The sequence below is a fragment of the Amblyomma mixtum genome, chromosome 6, assembly GCF_055824585.1.
Source record: "Amblyomma mixtum isolate Tamu chromosome 6, ASM5582458v1, whole genome shotgun sequence".
Lineage (NCBI taxonomy): Eukaryota > Metazoa > Arthropoda > Arachnida > Ixodida > Ixodidae > Amblyomma > Amblyomma mixtum.
The window spans coordinates 12,088,017-12,100,754 of NC_143017.1; positions in this window are offsets into that span (position 1 = coordinate 12,088,017).

The following is a 12,738-nucleotide window of genomic DNA, read 5'->3' on the forward strand; positions in this document are numbered from 1 at the left end:
CAAATGCAGCACGGGCAGGTGCAGCAGAGGCAAAAGCAGCACGGGCAGGTGCAGCACTGGCAGATGCAGCCACCACGGCCGCGGAAGGTGCAGACGCAGCAGACAGTGCTGCAAAGAGTGGCACAGATGTAGGCCAATGAAAATAACTTCAGCAACGATCATGGTTTTTTGTAATGCGAAATTTGAGCACAGCTTAATTTTTTTATGTATTGAGGCAGAAAACAGACAATACTTAAGCTACCCTCAAGAGTACAATGTGGAGCACTCCCGCTTTATCCAGTGCAAGGCCTCTAAACTACAACACTGAAAGAACGCTCCTCAGCGGTGCGGAGTGGAGCAGTACAACCCTTGCCTGGCTACAGCGTCCTCTCCTGTGTTTACTGCTCTTTGCAAGAATGCATTGCAAGTTGGTCGCCTCAGTGCTTCAAAGAGAAATGTTGAAGCCACAGAGGACGAGTCTTGAGTCTTTGTTAGGAGCGGGCCGCGAGGCACATGTCCCGTATGTTTATAATATTGTGTGCCTGTTCCCATGGTAAACGCCTCGCACTCCACAAACAGCCCTCATACACGCTCATGCATGAACTGGTTGACAATTCGACTGCAGATTCATGCCCGACTCAAGTTTAGACGCAGTTTTGTGGTAGATGTTACACTGATTCTAACATAATCAGCCATGCATCTGTGCGAAAAGTGCCTCCAAAATAAGCTCCACTACAACCTTATCCCCCGTTATTCCTTCCCATAGCTTGGGATTTTTTGCGGCATGGCTCACTGCTGTGCCAAAAAATCTGTCAGTTCGTGTCCCACAAGAAACTGCATGTTTAGATATGGCTTTGTCAGGTATTTATAATTTTTTTTTCTAACACCTGAAGTAATGAATTTTAAGATCTGACATTAATGGAAAGCTTGGTCTTATTCAACAAGCCAACATGACTGAGTGAACTACTAGCGTGTTGACTTTGTGAACAAATAAAAAATTGTGATTTATGGCTTAGCCACAATTTACAATTAATCCATGTCCCGAAGCGACACACAGGCTATGAGGGACACCGCAGTGGAGGGCTTCGAAATAACTTTGACCACATGGGGTTTTTAATATGCAGACGTTGCAGAGTACACGGACCCTTTTTGTGTTCTGCCTCCTTCAAAACGCCGCCACCACGGCCAGGATTGAACACGGGTGTCCTGGCTAAGCAGCCAAGTGCCCTGACCACTCAGCCACCGAAGCAGGTACAACAATTATTGGTATGGTGTTTTAAAGCAAGGGAAGAGTGTAAAAGAGTAACAGAAAAAGATTTGTCGGCAGTCATGGCTAGGTTAAATCCTTCAAAGTGAGAGCAAGTTGCTCTTCAGTCCGCAGATTTCAATATGCGCCGTAAGCTATTCCCTCCCTCCCACCCCAACACACACACACACTTCCTTCTTAAACCACCCAAAAATTTTTCCAGGTTATGTGACCTGAAAACATTTAATCAATAAGCTTGACCAGCAGGAAATGCAGGAAAAAAAACTCCTTATAAGGAGTGTACCATCAGCTGAGAGGAAGCGCAAGAGCTGGTGCTGCAGCTTGATGTTCGGCTGGCGCAGCTCCTCATTTTCTTTTCTCAGCTTCTGCACCTCTTTCTCTGCTGCTGTCTCCGTGCTAAGGTCGTCCGTTGCGGCCTGCTGCGCGAGCATCCGCAACTTTTTGATGTTTCGAACCTGCAGTAGTTAACACAGTGTCAAAACACATATTCACCCATATTGTCTTTAACATTATAAAAAAAATTAAATTTCTTTGGACGCAAACTGCAGAAATGCTTGCATGTGACACAACGTTACTGAAAACCTATTAAACATCACATTTCATTACAAGGTTCGGGATTCAATTGCGCATACATACTTTATCACGTGCCAGGTCTCTTGGGCGTTTTGCGGGGCGCGCGACTGCGTCACGATGTCGTTGACCAGAAATATGTTGGTCCATTTCTTCTTTGTATTCTGGGAAGAAATCTCTTTTAGGAGTATGTTCGCACAATTTTCCATACATTGATTGTAATGATAAAATGCAAGATAATGTTTCCTGCACCAAGCCTTTTGCAGCAGCTTCTATTCTAAATTATTTAATGACAGTGCCTATCTGGCCATCAGCCAGAATTCCCCCAACACTCATCAGAGACTGGCTGCTCAATTGAGTAGTCAGTCCTTTTTTTAAGAATGAATCATTTTCGCCACTGTTCAGCAGCAGTAACAAACATTGCAATATGAAACTGCAGCCCCAGGCTTTTTTGTTTATGGGGGTTCAACGTCCCAAAGGAACTCAGGCTATGAGGGATACCGCAGTGAACGGCTTCAGAAATTTCGACCTCCTAGGGTTCTTTAATGTGCACTGACCGCACAGTACACGGTGGCCTCTAGAATTTCGCATTCATGTCAAGTTTTCAAGAAACAATGCAGAATCGACACTTCCTACCTAGTATGGCGTGAGAACCTCTGTCACATTTGGCAGCTTTCTCGGCTACAGAGGTCTTCACAGTTTAATATTCAATACATGTATCTAGGACATGGTCATCAACTGAGCTGTAACCAAGAGCAGTGAAGTATAAATTTTATGCTTCCGAACTAGTCCCAAGTGATACACCCCCCCCCCCCCAAAAAAAAAAGCAACGGGTTCACCCTGGGAAGACCAGCCACTCATCACTTGTACATAAGACAGTTCATTACTACAACTGAAGAATGCCTGGAGGGGCGCCAGTGAGAAAAAAAACGTATTCACGGGGCCCAGTTGATGGAGGTGCCGGGTAATTTCAGCTGGGCGTCTCTACCATCTACCGGACACTGCCAGATTAATTTCGTTACATCCATCAACATGCAACATGCTGCAAACAGGACGGAATTCGCAAACCTGCAAGTTGAACGCGAGAACTGCACAACAGCGGTGCGCGTTACGAAAGGCAGAAAAGCTCAAGAACACATTTCTATAGCCCTGACAAGCAAATTCGAGTGCTGTACCGCCGTCAGCACGCTTAACAAAGCAACCACAGCTATCCATCGGCCGGCCGTTGGCCTTCCGTTTCGGATGTTCCGGACGAACATCGATTTCGGACGTCCGTTCCCGGATCTTTCTCGGATGTTTGCATATATGGCACATGCATACTTTCTTCGTGTCCGCGGGGCAATAAAATGAAAAAGCAACTGAAAGTACAGCGAGAATATTTTATTGTGACTGTACATCAGCACAGGACTGAGTTACTGTGAAGTGTGTAACTCCTCAATAAGACGTAAAACTTCGAGCGCACATCCCTCTTCCTACTTCCATGATGAAGCAGAAGCGAACAGCTTTCTGGAAAAATGAAAAGAAAAAGGTTAATAATCAAGTCCACGCCAAATCTCAGTAGACCATGATAAATTCAAAAATGCTTGCCAACTTTGTTATTGGTGTTCTCAACCCATTCTCAACAAGTCTCAACCCAACCGTAGCCCACACCACAGTATAGCCATAACATAACTCCAACTCTCCCGCGAGAGAATGTTACAGATCCTGCTCCACTGTCATAAAAGTAATTACCAAGCAGTGTACTGCACTTACATCCCTAGGACATGCCGTAGGCAATCACACTAGGCCTTCTTTCATCCGAAGTCGGTGTAGCACGATATTCCAGCGTTCCAGGAGGGCTTCAGGCACTTGCCGCATCCTTCGAATTGTTCAAGTTACACACCACTTTCGTCCGCAGACTAAAAAAAGCCACACATTCTAGTAACAGAGCTCAAAAGGGGCACCACACTTCGCACCAAGCCAGCAACGCCGCCATTACGCCGCTGCACTCTGTGGCTGATGGATTGGATTGGGCTGACTACAAGCTGCATTTATGATGATGATAGCGGAGTTAAACGGGAGTTTTGAATTTACAAGTGGTTTCAATCGCGTTTTACCACGGCTAGGGTGGCTACCACGGTGGACACGATGTCGCTACTGATTTTTAAATGTTTTCTAGATGTAAATTAGTAATTGATTTACTGTAAATTTGTGTAGCACTCGCTCCTACCCTTAAATAAATTTAGTTCAGCAGTGGCCCTTGCACTGCAAGTATATGACTACGAAAATGCGCGAATTTACAAAAGTCCTCAAGTCAAACCGTGTAGCTCATGGAAATAATTTCTCCAAAGCAGATATGCAGATATTAACGCAATTTCTCGCACACTAGCCAATAAAACTGACAATATTTCCTTCGCGAATAAAATTTTCTAGGTTAAAAAAGCGAACTCTACAGTATACATACTCGAACGGCGCGACTTTTCTGTGTGAACAATTATAAAAAAACTCTATACTCATATCCGGAGAATATACTCCACCGTACATCCCTCGGACGTACACCTTGTCTCTAATGCGGATAGACAAAAGCGGATACTGTCTGTACGTCCGGCGGATGTATGAATACGGATATCCGAAATCGGATTGTGCTCGTACGTCCGATGGACGTCCGATCTCGGCAAAGGACGTTTGGATCTAGCTCGTACGTCCGACGGATATCTGTGGTTGCTTGGAGGAACGCTCGCTTGCGCGTCCTGCACTGATATTACAGCCTCTGAGCGCTGGGCGCAGAGTCCAAGGCCATACTGCACGGTATGTTTGCGGACGTTGGAGACAGCTCGTGCCCTGCTTCCACTTTAATTTTGTCTCAGACGCAGCGGCCGACGCCCAGCGGCACTAACGTCAGTGAAAGACAATCGCTCGAGCGTCTGTGTTAAGCGTGCTCACAGCGGTACATACATAGAGGCTGAATTATGTTTCAATATCAATCAACGCCTTGTACATTAAAGGCACTGGAAATACACGGGTAGCTACAGCAGCCGCAAAGTAGAAATTACAAAAGTACTCAGACAGTAATAAAAGTGTTCTTACCTGTCATCTGTAGGATTTCCGCGTCGTAGTATCCGCCCTTTGTTTTGTCGTCCCCCTCCCAATAGACCTGATAGATATTTCCCGCCGTAAAATCTTCCGTGCTCTTTGGGTGGAAATTTTCCACAAGAACCGATGAAGTGACTCTTTTCACGTTGTCAAGCAGAAACTTAACGTATATGTAAAACACCATTTCACTGATGCACACTCGGGAGCAAGTCACCAATGTCGCGCAGTATAGAACAAAAAGGATGTTGGAACGGTTGGAACAAACTATCTACATGATGTTTGGACAACGTAATGGTGTGTGTGGCGCTGCAGTCTTGTCAAACAAAAAATTGCATGCTAATGAGACTGCTTTAGCCCGTTGCTCTGAAACAGATTGAGTTATCTGTATATGTTGCAAATGTAGTAGTTAACTTTGTAAGCGCCACTTTCTTTTTGGCTAGATTGTAGCATTTGCCTTGCTGGGAGAGGCGGGCACGCATTGAAGCTATAAAAAAAAGGAAAGGAGAGGCGGGCGCGCGGAATTTCCCGCGCAGTCTGTAGTCGCCTCCTTGGTTGTACGTTCCATCTGTCTTCAGTGTCGTTCTTGCACCTTATACAAGCCAACGCCTCATCTACTTGTACAAGCCTGTTACAAGCGTGCAAAGCAGGTGCTCCAACATGCCTCCCAAAAAACGCTACCGCGCCTATTTGGAGCCAAATGCGCTATCACTGAAAATTCCGCGGCAGACGACATGGAGCCGGCTGCAAAAGGAGACCGCTGCAACGTCTCAAGCACCGCAGGTAATTCACCGACTTGTTTACGTCATATGCTAGGGCCCATTCACTTTCTGCGGCGAAAAGTTTTACATTCCATGAACTCATAAAGAATCCGCAAGTGTTTTTTTTTTCCGAGCTGTGCAATGTTGCAAAAGCGATCTTTGCCATTAGGCTTGCGAGCCGTGAGGAGAAGCCCGCTTTTCAATGAATTTTTGAAGCAAAACGCGGGGCGAGCAAGTGCATATTTGTGGGTGTGGATGCGGAAAAGAGGTACGGGTCGCTGCGAAATAAAAGGCACTGCAGAAGTTGAGTGAAGTAGGGACAGCAAAGAAGGGCAAACGGGTGCTGGAGCTGGACAGCTCGAAACGCCGAGCACCGGCGGCACGGATCACGACGGCGCGGCTGCTGCTGTGCGTTGTGCATGCATTACCGTAATGGAGATTTGCTTCGCTAGACTGTGCCGCGCTCCTTTGAAGCGTTGCCTTTTGAATAACTTGGACCTATTCGTTTATTCTGTATTTCAACTTGCCCCCCCCCCCCACCACTCACACTTTTTTTCTTTGTGAAAGGGGGGGGGGGGGAGAAAGCTAAAGTCAGATTTTTTTTTTTTTTTTTTTGCGGAATCGCGAGAACCTAGCGTCCTTACACCCACCGCAGGCAGTGGTCATGCTCTTGCCTGCGCGGTAAGCATCTCAAGAGAGTTCCTGAAAAGGCGGAGCTTACATTGCTTACATGGCCTATCAACGTCCAAAATATTGTCTGTGATGGATGCAGACGGCTGATAGCAGAACGCAGCATGCAGAAATGAGAAACAGGGCTAGGAAACGGAAATGATGAATGTGATGAATGAAACCATGGCAAAAAGTTTGTCGCATCAAAGATTGTGGCAGAAGAGCAAGGCAGCGCGGGTGTACAATGATCAGGAAAAAAAGCACTCCGCACATGGAATTAAGAGGAACAAGAAACAGAAGCAGAAGGAGACTGGTGAGGTGAAATGTGGATCGAAATATTGCGTTGTGAGGGCCTTTTGTAACATAGCCAGGCTGAAATACAGCAAAATAGCAGCCAAATTGGATGTAGCCGCCATCATTTGGGGACTTGAGCACAGGCGCCAATGAAAAATGCTGCGTATAGAACAGTTCATCAACATAAATGCAGTCAAACATGAACTCCAACTGAACACTATAAATGTGTGAGAGGTGTCGACTACATCGGCATACTATATGTAGATGTGGCAAACATGAGTTTACGTGTCGTACATTAGCCACCACCTGTCATTTCTCACCATCCTAGGCGATGGCATAAAAGACATCCGAGGAAATAAAGCTCTGATTACTGACAACACTTGGTTAAGTATGCAACAAATGCCGAGAAGTATGCATGCAATTCTGCTCTGACATCATCTGTGAGCAGCACGGATTGCACTGATACTTTTTAAAGCCCGTAGTAATTTTTATGGAAAATTCCTGTGCATACCAGTAAGAATGACAAAAAGTAAAAACACTGAGCCCTCAACATAGCGGATCTCTCAGGTCTCTCTCTTTGTCCAGCAGAACACCGGTTCAGACAAATCTTCTCATGTCAGTGTGTGAAGCTCACTTTATAGCACTGTGAGAGCTGGAGCCGGTCACTTGGTCAGCATCTTATCACAGCGAATGGCAGAGTTGTGTGCAGTGGACGCAATTACAACTGCTGCCCTCTCACATCCATTCCCATTTCGTCAGCTGGAATAGTCTCAAATGCTCAATCTGGGTAAAGAACAAGCGGTGTGAGGATGGAGCAACAATTCAGCATTAATTGGGCTCACATCATGCCATGATAAGATGCTGACCCACTAATCGGCCAGATTTCTCAAAGCATGCAACTCGGGCTTTCGTCACTGTCTGATGTAGCTAATGCATTCCTCCTTTGTTTATTATTTGCAGTTAGCTGCAGTAAATGAGATACCAAGAGGGGACGCTGAGGTTACAGACGAACAAACTGAGAGTGGAGAATGTCTGCTGCCACTACCTCAGCTCTCTGAACAAGCAGGAAGTGCTGCCTCTTTTAACCAGAATGCTGAGCAGGGAGACCCTGATGTGTATGCGGAAGCTGACGACCCAGATGATGATCTTTCTGATTTCACCGCAGCCAACTCAAAGACGACTCTTCCTGGCCAGTCCACAACTCGACTGCAAGCCATGCTCCTGATATTATCATTTGTTGTGGCAGCTAAGCTACCATGGACACAAGTTGACAGCTTGCTCAAGCTTCTGAACAGCCTCTTTGCTGAAGAGGTTTTTCCTTCAACCAAATATGGTTTTCGAAAACTGTGGAGGCTTCAGCAGTCAAAAATGGTGAGCATTGATGCCTTCTGCGCGACTTGCCAGTTCTTAATTGATGGCAATGGTACCAGCCACTGGCGTTGCCGAATTTCTTCAGAAGTTGCAAGCCTAGGAGAGGTTTTGAAGAAGGGGAGCTTTTTCATCACTCTTAACTTGAAGCGAGTAACTGCAACAGCTCCTGAAACGCATGGGCAAAATAGTTGGAAGCAACCTGCTTCAGCTTGCTTCATCATGCCCAGAGGCTTTCACCGATATCACAGATGGCCTGCTCTACAAGAAAGTTCGCAGCGACCACAAAATGAAGTGGAGTGACCTAACTTTGACGATGAATACTGATGGTGCACCGGTATTTAAGTCAAGCAAAGGTTCTGTGTGGCCAATACAAGTTGCCCTCAAGGAGCTTCCCGTTCCTCTGCGATGGAAGAATATTTTGGTTGGAGCAGTGTGGTTCGGCAAGGAGCATCCACCTGCACATCTCTTCATGAAAACCTTTGTGGAAAGGTTCCAAGAGGTTGACAGCCTGATGTGGACCTTTGCTGATCAAGTTGTGGAGTCTGCAGTCAGAATTGTATGCTGCTGTGTGGACTCACCGGCCAGAGCTGCTTTGCGCAATGCAAAGCAGTACAACGGGTACTACGGCTGCACTTGGTGTCTTAACAAGGGAACTTTAGTTGACGGTGAGACTCCTGCTTTCCTTCAGTCTTATGAAGGACACAGATATACAGCATATGTTTTACATGGCAGATTGGTTGCCAGCGGTAAAAGTAAGGAATAACAGCCTACTTGGCTAGTTGGATGTTTTATACTTTGCCGGTGTTATATTCATGTTTTTAATTATTTTCACTTGTTCTTTACTACTGCTTTGATCTGTGCGGCATGAAGTGAGTTTTGATTTTAATGATTTGTTGTGTTTTTGTTGTAGGCACAGTAAAGTACACGTTTGAAGGCGGTGCCATGGTTGAAAGGTCCCACGACACTGTGCTGTCAGCCATGTCCCTTGCAGTTACACGAAAGTGCTCTGTCGATGGAGTGAAGGGGCCATCTCCAGTTACGAAGCTAGGAACATTGGACTTGGTCTGGGGCTTCCCTCCCGATTATATGCATTGTGTCCTGGAGGGTGTGACTGCACAAATGACAGAGCTTTGGCTGTCTGCAACTGGGAAGCCTTGGTATGTAGGAAATAGAATTGCCGAGCTAAATCAGCGTATATTGAAAGCACGGCCACCAATAAGCTTCTCGAGACTGCCAAGGCCAATTTCAGAGAGGGCATTCTGGAAAGCCACAGAATGGAAGTATTGGTTGCTATACTACAGTGTGCCATGCCTTCTACACATTCTGCCAGATAGATATATTAGGCATTTTTCATTGCTGGTAGAAGGCATTTTTATGCTGCTGAGAGAAAGTGTTGAATGCAGTGACACTTTTATTGCAGAAAGGTTGCTGAAACAGTTTGTGGAGGAAGTGAAAATATTTTATGATGAAAGTGCGCAAACATTCAATGTTCATCAACTTCTACATCTGGCGAAATCTGTTAGGATGACAGGTCCACTGTGGGCCACGTCAACCTTCCCATTTGAAGGGGGCAACGGGGACATCTTGAAGCTTGTGTCTGCGGCGAAAGGGGTTCCTCGGCAAATATCAGAAAGATTCATTATGAATGGAGTTCTAAATTCTTTGAAACGTCTGGTACCTCTTCCTCCATTTTTGAAAAAGCAGCAAGAGCTAATTTCAGGTAAAATTTCTAAACAGCACAAATCTAGTGTCTTAGGTGCAGTTTTGCCACCTTGTGTCTATGAAGAACCCATCCAAATACTGTTGAGGCAAAACATTGGTTCCGAGGCATGCGTAAGTGAGTACCTTAGAGCTCGTGCCAAGGGGTTCACTGTACACAGCGCCCATTATCAACAAGCAGAAAGAACATGTTCATGCTACCTGGAAGCAAGTAACGGCAAACTTGTTAAAATTCTCAAGGTGTTTGCTGCTGACAGTAAAATCTTGCTGTTGTGTCAAGAATTGATTACTGAAGTGTTTGAGCTGCCCTTTTTGTTCAGAATCGAGCACCCTCCATTTGGCATCGCTCTCTGCATGCTTTGCGAAGCAAGCGTTGTTTCATCTTGTGTGCTTGTGGAACAAGAGAGCACATTCTTAGTGAAGATGCCTAATCTTCATGAAAGTGATTAGTCATTTTCAGTACCATGAGGGAACAGCATGAAAATATTCTTGAGTAAGACACTTGTATCCCACTTGCTTCAAATGCTGTCAAATGGGAAAATGCTGCCCCTGTGCACCATATTTTTGCATGCTGGATACTACCGAGCTATGAAACAAACCATTCAGCATATTTTTAACTTTTAGGCCTCCTTGGTGTTATGTTTTTAGAAGCACGGGTGTACAGTTCGACACGGCCCACTTTTGCAGGGAAACAAAAATTTAAACTTCTTCAGCTTTTGAGCTTTTTTCATCGGTGAACTGCATCATAATACTTCTTGAAGCAAGTTTCAGTGTACATGCAAGTCGTCTTTTACATCCAAAAGACTGCGGCATGGATATTTACCATATTTGAGGTCTTTTTATGAAGTGATTGCTACAGCTCTGTTCCTCTTTTTTTCTACAAAACCAGTGGTCAAAAGTGCTTCAAAGCGATATCATTCTGAGCACAGTTTTACGATATGTATGCAGCATGTGAGACACGAATACAGCTTTGTGAAAAATGCAAAAAATGATGATGCTGATCTTTTCGACAAAGGCAAAATACCCTTTGCCCAGTCTGTTGCACATCTTCCTCATTGCAGTTTCACTCATCCACTTTTTCACTGATCTCCATTTATGATTGTGGCCAACTTGCTATTGCGTTTTACAAAATTGAAAATGTCATGAAACTTGGCAGCACATTGCAAGGTACCTAGTTAGTGTTGTTTGAGGTTGCAGCGTGTTGCATTATCATTAACACACTGTCTTGTTTATTGTGCATGTTCACTGTCACATGGCAGTGGCATCCAGTACACTGTCTTGTGCATGTTCAGCAAGAAAATGTTTCGATAGGCATGTTTTTCTTTGCATTTGCCAACACGTCAACACATACATGCTTCAATGGCAGCTTAGTACAAAATTCACATACGTACTTGCCAACTGTCTCCATCAAGGGAACACGTAGCCTTAAATATTGAGCCCGCTGGACAGACCAACCAAAGCATGAATGCTCCTGCAGTGCCGTGTTTCACATGAGGTTCGGAACTTAGTATTCGGAGAAGCCTTTGCCCCACAGTATATGCAGTTTAGCTGATGATTTCTCTACAAGATATATCCCTATATATATGACATAGCAACCCGAATGAGCCAGCTTTTTTGTAAGTGTTCATTTCTGTTAAATGAACACACTTATCAGGGACTGTTATCTCTGTGTTTTCAATCTGTTCCGAGTTCATGAACAGTTCTTTGAAGCATTCTCATGCATTCGTTTATATCCAGTGAAAACTGCACCCATTTATTTTTATTCTCTGCTTACTTCAGCTGGATAACCTGACTGACATTGTATCCTGTGATATGAGCCCTTTTTTATATAATATTGTGCCTTATTAAGTAATGTCAAGTTGCGGTGTACTGTCTTGTGCATTATTTGTTGCTCTGCTGCTGAGCACGAGTTTTTTTATTCTTGCCCTTCATGCTTCGAAGTAGGCATTGTCGTGAAAAACAGCAACTCATGCTGAAGATGTTCTCTACAGTGTATTTGCACTTCCTTTGCACCTTTCCATAGCCTTCAGTGGTAATGTACAGCGGGGAATTTTTTCAGTGCATGTAACTTTGGAAGGGCATTGTTTTCCAAGACCCTTTATATAATGATATGTAAAATGTCTTTTGCTTGTTTTTTTTTTACCTACATGTGCTGACCTTGAGACCTTGTTTGGCTGGTGATGAAAAAGTTGTCTGGGGCATCTCACCTAGCGGGTGTTAAAACAAGTAAACTACAGTAGCAAAATGCTCTTTTTAGCAGCTATGCAATTGGTGGTGTTTGGTCAGTGCACGAAATAATCCTTGGCCATTTAAACTTGATAGTTCACATTCTCTTCTTCATCTCTTAACAATGTACAGCTCTCATGTCAGTCAGAAAATTAAGCTCTTACAGGCAGAATATATAGCACAGGGGGATCTTAGGATGTTTTCGGCTGTTTTGCCGTGTAGCACTTTTCACTGTTGCCAACTCAGCCATGCCTGTTCCTGTCTTGCTGTTCCTTATGGTTTCTGGCATTGCGTCGATGAGCAAATGCACAGTGCTGTGTGAAGTTGTCTTCAAATGCCCTTGCAAAATTTGTTATCAACTGAGCTGGCATTTGCTGTTGTGCTTAATGCAGCTGGCAGCACTTCAGTACTTTCCCACCTGGCCGTCAAGTATTGTGTCTGCACAAAAGCCCACCTCCTTATCACCATTCTGATTCCAGTAATTTCATTGCCTTGATCACTGTGAAAGGCACTGGTAAGCACTGTGGAAGCTGCCTGGCTGTATGAAAGGCCCCACATTGCTACAATTCAGGGGAATGAATTGATGGTGTTCTTTTGCGATGCTTTCAGGGGCACTTTCCCAAATGCCCATTTCGCGAAGGCACTACTGCAACTCTGAAACGAAGGAGTTCTATGCTGAATTTTGAGAATAAACGTGTTTTAATTTCTTTGAAGCTTTAGTTCAGCCTGCTGTCATGCCTTTATGTTTTCATAGTCACACCAGATACAAATTTTTTATTGTCCTGGCTGATATGAGCATTTAACTATACCTGG